Source organism: Poecilia reticulata, linkage group LG1 (genome assembly GCF_000633615.1).
Source record: "Poecilia reticulata strain Guanapo linkage group LG1, Guppy_female_1.0+MT, whole genome shotgun sequence".
In the NCBI taxonomy this organism is placed as follows: Eukaryota; Metazoa; Chordata; class Actinopteri; order Cyprinodontiformes; family Poeciliidae; genus Poecilia; species Poecilia reticulata.
Genome location: NC_024331.1, coordinates 2634210 through 2640507, shown reverse-complemented (window position 1 = coordinate 2640507; position 6298 = coordinate 2634210).

Here is a 6298-nt window from a genome sequence, read left to right as displayed (position 1 = left end):
TGTGTGTGTGTGTGTGTGTGTGTGTGTGTGTGTGTGTGTGCGTGTGCGTGTGCGTGTGTGCGCGTGTGCGTGTGTGTGTGTGTGTGTGTGTGTCCGCGCATGAGGAGAGAACAAACAAAAGGCCCATGTTGGTCCTTTTACTCTTGGTTGCTCACGGCTCATGCAGACCATCATGGAAAAATGGAAAGGAAAACAAACATATGAAGATTTTATAATCTGTAACATTGATGTTAAGCCTTGCTTTATGTTGTGCTTTTGAGTTTTACTGGTGGTTTTAAGTTGCATATCCCCAGGAAATTTGTATTTATATATATCTATATATATATATCTATATATATATATAGATATATATAAATAAAAGCAGATATCTGAAGGGAAGAACTGTCTGTGGAAAGAGAGACCCTCATGGTGCTAAAATAAAACTGAATGAAGGTTTTTAAATAGAGGTAATATTACTTGCAAAGGTATTCATATCCTTTCAACATTTTCTCCTTTTGTGGTGCTGCAACCACAAACTGAACAGTGTAGGGATTTTATGAGGTCATAAAAAGGATCCATGGAATCTAAAAAGCGAGGTGAGTTTGAATCGAGAACAAACGGGCACTGCTGTTACAGCACCGCCCCGAGGCAGACATTTTTGTCTAATTTTTTATTTTGTAAAATAGCTCAAGCTCTCTCCACTGGTCTTCAAATCTTGCTACTGATTCTCAGCTGGATTTTGACCTAGACTGTGACCGGGTTGATGATCCAAAATGTTCTGTGGTGCATCTGGTTGTAGGTTTATTGCCTTTTTTCCTGTTGGAAGGTCAAACAGCAAATCTCAAGTCTTTTGCAACTTTTAGAAGGTTTTCTTTCCTGACTGCCTCGTACCTGCTGGAGAAAAGCGTCCCAACCACTGCAACCTGTCATCTACAGAGAGAGCACATTGAAGGTTTTGGCAGCCATAGCTCAGTCGATGATGGCCACCCTCAAGAAAAGTTCCATGGCTAAAAGAAAACAACAAGGCAGGTAAAATGTCTATGGAGAGGAAAAAAAACTGAGAACATACTGAAAAATGGAGAGCAGTAAGAAAGAGCAGCAGAGTGAGGGACAGTGGTTAGTAGATGAAGCCTGACAAACCTCTGAGGCCTTCACAGAACAGCTGCATTCACACTGAGATTGAAGCACACAGGTGACTTCTGGAGGCATTTGGTTACACTGGATTTATTTAGGGTTGTCAAATTAAGATGGTTCAATTGAACATCACATAAACATCAGTAAAATATGCTGAAGTTTGTGTTTGTAATGTGGCAAAATGGAGGAAAAAAAAGGGATATAAATACTTTTTCCTGGGCTCTCGTCTAGCCACTGTGCAAACGGGCCCCTGCAACATCAGCTTGTATCTGTGGAACCACAAACTAATGCCTTACAACCAAAATTTATGGTTCCATGGGTGTCTCTGATGCTCTTGCACAGATGTCTGTGAGTGTTTTGGCTGCGTCTTAGAGTGGTTTCACTGTAAAAAGAAAACACACCGAGTGTGATTTGTACTTGAGGTAGCTATGTTACACGTGTCCACAGTGCGTGTGTGTTTGTGTCGGCGACATACTAGCAGAAACCTCTTCATGTCTTCTTTTGCGTCGCAACCGATTCCATCTGAATGCTTCCTCACGCTACATCTGGAGCAAGAAGGGGAGGAAGTCTGAAGGAATATGAGCGGTGTAAAGCTCTAACGTGTGTGTTGTAGCTGATTTATAAGGAAAACATAATGCGTGTTTGTCTGTAAGTTGTATGTGCTTAAACTGACTATGTCATTGTACGTGCCAAGCTCCAAGTGATCCTCTTTGATCCAAACCAGTTTTTGTTTTTCCGTGTCTGTAGTCCAGAGACAGGGACACTGCGTCCGCTGCATCACTCATTAAAGTACACACAGGTTCAAAGCTCTCGTCTGCTTCAGTTTGATGTTGATGTTTTCAACATTTCCAGTATTTACTAGGGAAAAACCCTGCTCTAAATGTATTTTCAACAAATTTACTGGTGCCACAATTATGGGTACCTCCACTGTGGAAACCAATGAAAAAATTACCTAAATTGATCAGACAATCATTAACAACTATGTTTATTTTCAGTAATTGTTGATCGAACCACAAAGCCTGAAAACCACCAAACCTTATGCCTGCACATATTTCAAAAGTCTTCAGTCAACCCTTATTCGTAGGCGGTGCTTGTAAGGAGCTGGTTATTGGTTAATCTTTTAAAGTGTTTTGGAAAATACATTCAGGCTTTGCTGCTTTTTAATTTATTGCAATTTAATTGTTCATTTTATATAGATTTGATTGTGTTCAAGTATACTTAGCTCTGACCATATTCGTCTATATGTAGATGACACAGTTGTATATTTTTCTGCAGAAAACAAACAACACAATTGCAGAATTTTCTGCGTTAATAATTATGATCCCTGATTGGTTATGTAACTCATATCTGCATCTTAACGACAATAAAACTGAATGTATGTTCTTTTCTTAGGTCTTTAAGTCGAGATCCAGATTAACATGCTATAGTTTCAGGAACCTGACTGTATGACTCTGTTGGTGTAATAGTTAAATCAAAACTTACTTTTAAAATCCAAGTTTGAAAAGTTCATAAAGGAATTTAAATCAGTTTGAATAATGTTAGACTTTAGAAACCATTAACTTTCACATGTTAGATACAAATCAGAAAGGCTATAATGTGATCAGTTAAAATATGTTTTAACAATATGTAATGGATAAAACTACTACTGCAAAATTTTTACTAAAGGAATATATTCTGTTTTACATGGTTTTCCCTCTTCTACTAAAAAAGCAATCCCATTAATAAATCTAAAAATTGATCCACAAGAGTTTTAACTAAAGACACTAAGATGTAGCAATAAGTGTGTCTTCTCTGAAGGGGCAGTTCTTTCTTGGAAATTTGTATTATTGTTTGATTAATTCTTTGGTATTTTGTATTTTATAAATCATGTGATGTATATTAGTTTTCCCTGTTCTACTCCACCACCCTGCCAGAGACTACAGATGAAAATGTATGTTTATGGCGAACTCTGGCACAATTTTATGCCAAATTGACATATGTTGTTTAATGTGCGTTAAACAAATTAAAGTGAGCTAAACTGATCCAACTGTTACGTAGAAATAAAAAAACTACTTTTGAGCTCAAGAGATGAAAGTGTACAACAAAAAACTTTAAAAAGGAAAGACATTAAGATAATCAAAAGCAAAAGCATGTATTTTCCTCCAGGAAACTGTACAGTGCTTTACTTCTTTGTAACCACTAGAGGGCACCAATGTCGAGTTTATCAAAGGTCAGTGCTTTGAACTGGAGCTGGATTTCCCAGTAAAAAATTTTTCCTTTTCCCACATAATTTATTGAGGTTTTCTGAATCAAATTGAATACGAATAAAAGCAAACCAAAACAACAACAACAAAACAACGCAATAAATGATCAAATTAAGCCAGACAGCTGTATGTTATATAATGAGTCCAAAGCTCGTGGTGTTTTTCTTGTGTAAGATGTTTTGTAATCTGCTCTCTCCGGAGGAACTAAAACCATAAGCTGTGAGACTGGGTCAGCTTGTTGTTGGCTGACATGGAGGTTTCTCCTTGTTGCAACGATATTGCAGCAGCTTGTTAAGCCGCCAATCCGTGTTTAGCTCCACGTAGAGGCCACGCGGCGAACTGCAGTCATCTCGAAATACCAGAGTTCAACAATTCAAGCTCTACGTTTACAACATGTTCGGTAAATAAGACATAATTTTTACTCAAATACGGAAAACTTGCAGCCTACATTTCTGACCTATGAACCACAAAGTCTGTTGCTATGTAGTCTTTCCACCAGTGTTGCTTGCTTTAGGTTTGTAAAGTAGAAAGTGCAGAAATTCCATGACTGGCAGCTTGAATTTTCAAAGTCTAATTCAGGCTGACATACTGAAACAGCAGGTGTCCAATTTAAAAATAATACATTTCAGGTAAAAAGTTTTTCATTACAATCAAAAATGTTAAGAACAACACAATGTTTATATTTTCATAAATGTCCTTCATTTTAACTTCATAGTAAATCTGTTCACAGATATCCATCAATGTTTACTCAAAAGCAGCCATCTGCATTTATTTTAATAAAACATGTCTACCAAACCACTATGTTTTGAATCTTTAATGATTTACAGATCCATTTCCCTCAAAAATAACTATTTGCTGAACTGGGAAACACAATCACTGGTTTTCTGGTTTTGTAGTAAAACCAGAAAACTTCCTATCTTCTGTTCAGGTGCATCTCTCATTCTTGTAGTACTTAAGTCGAGAAGCTGTCCATCATCATAGGCATTGATTGGTGTTTGTTAGCGCAGGATGCTAACCTTGAAATACCACAGAATTAGTCCAAAATACATTTTAAAAAGGCAAAATATAAAATAACTGCTTTTGTTTAAAACAGATAAGCAACAATTATTCCTACACCTGCAAAAATACTTCATGCAATATTATTAACTATCACAATTAATCAGTTCGGCTTCCCAGAAAGCGAGACAATTCCTCAATAGGAGCAATAAAATAAAATAAAATAAACAGATTTTTAATACACAATCATGGGAAATTGTCAACAATTGTCCAGCTGACAGTCATCAAAACCTCTGCAAGGTGGCTAAGCCACCAAAGGTCTCTACTGGAGAAGCTGGCTGGAAAATTGAGAGGAAGGAAAAAGTGTGGTAGAAAGAGGTGTGAAAGCTATAACCATGGCCCTGAGAGAATTGTGGATGAAAACTTATTCAAAAGTGTGAGCAACGTTCAGGAGCAGGATCCAGCAGGGTGGAGGAAAAGGAGAGAGGAACAGAGTCCATGCTGCCTGAAGTCCAGTGTGAAGTTTCCACAGTCAGTGATGGTTTTCTACAGCAGGGGTTCCCAAACTTTTACCTCAGACAGCCCTAAAGAGCTTTAACTTCTGGAAATATCAACTTTTACAATGTTTTTTATTCATTATTCAATAATTATTACATTTATTTAGCATAAGTGCTGCCTCACACCTTCTGATGTTAGATGCCCATGAGTTCTGTGGTGGGAATTTTTATTATCAGATAATATATTATGACTATATTACCACATAATACAATTTTTCATCACAAATCCCCTCTTTTGATTATAAGAAAACGTAAGATTTTACATGAATCACATCAAATTTGACTGTATTCCCACAGCTCATAGTTTTTGTGCAGCACTTCCTTTGGTCTTTTTCTTGTCAGAAACGTTTCCATCTTAACGGCTTCGCTAGTTTGAGGACCAAAGCTAGCATAGCATCAATTTGACAGGCAGCCAATCAGAAAATGAGCATCAGAAATAACATTGAAATCAGTTATTCTAACTTACATTTTATTTTTTAAATGATTGAAAAAAATAGATAAGTTAAATTAAGATAAAAAATGGGATTACATTTTTTTTTCTTTTGCAACTTTAGTCTTCCCTCCACCTTTCTAAGATCTTCTATCTGCTGACAAACTGTATGGAGATGCTCATTTCATTTTCCAGCAGGACAGGGTACCAACCCACTGTGCCAAAGGAACCAGAAGCTGCTTTAATGACCATGGTGGTCCTGTTGGTCAGCCCACATGGACCAGAACCCCACAGAGAGTCTGCGGAAAAGAGCAGGAGGAAGATGACAAACACAGGAACCAACAATGCAGAGCAGCTGAACACTTCAGCAAATGAAATAGGAAACAAACTGTCCAGGACCTAACTTCCAACTGACATTTCTTTAGTCAAAAATAATTTTTGTTATTGGTCTGATTTAAAAACTTCCTGAGGAACTGAAAATCCTAGTTTTCATGAGCTGGAAGCCACGACTAGGCCTGTCATGACAACAAATTTTGCTGGACAATTAATTGTCCCAGAAGTTATTGTGATAAATGATAATATTGTTGTTTTGAGATCATTTACAAGTAATATAATGGTAATGGCACAACAATGCAAGAACACATTCTGAAGGATCAACAAACTTGAAATTCTAACAACTAATACTTGAACTGGAAGACATTTTAAACAAAAACAGGATTAAACTAATAAAAGTGACAAGAGGCCCACTGAAGTGATTTTTGTGACTGGAAACATTTCCAGACAAATTTGTCTTTCTTGTTACCAAAGGGATACATGAAAGAATCTTCTTTACACAACTGTTGAGCAACAAGTGGGGGAGGGTTTGTGGTGTCACTCAGAACTTCACACAGCCAGAGGAAAACCACTGCAGCACTTTCTCTGGCTTCTTGTTGGCCAGATTTTTGCTGAACTTGCCGTAT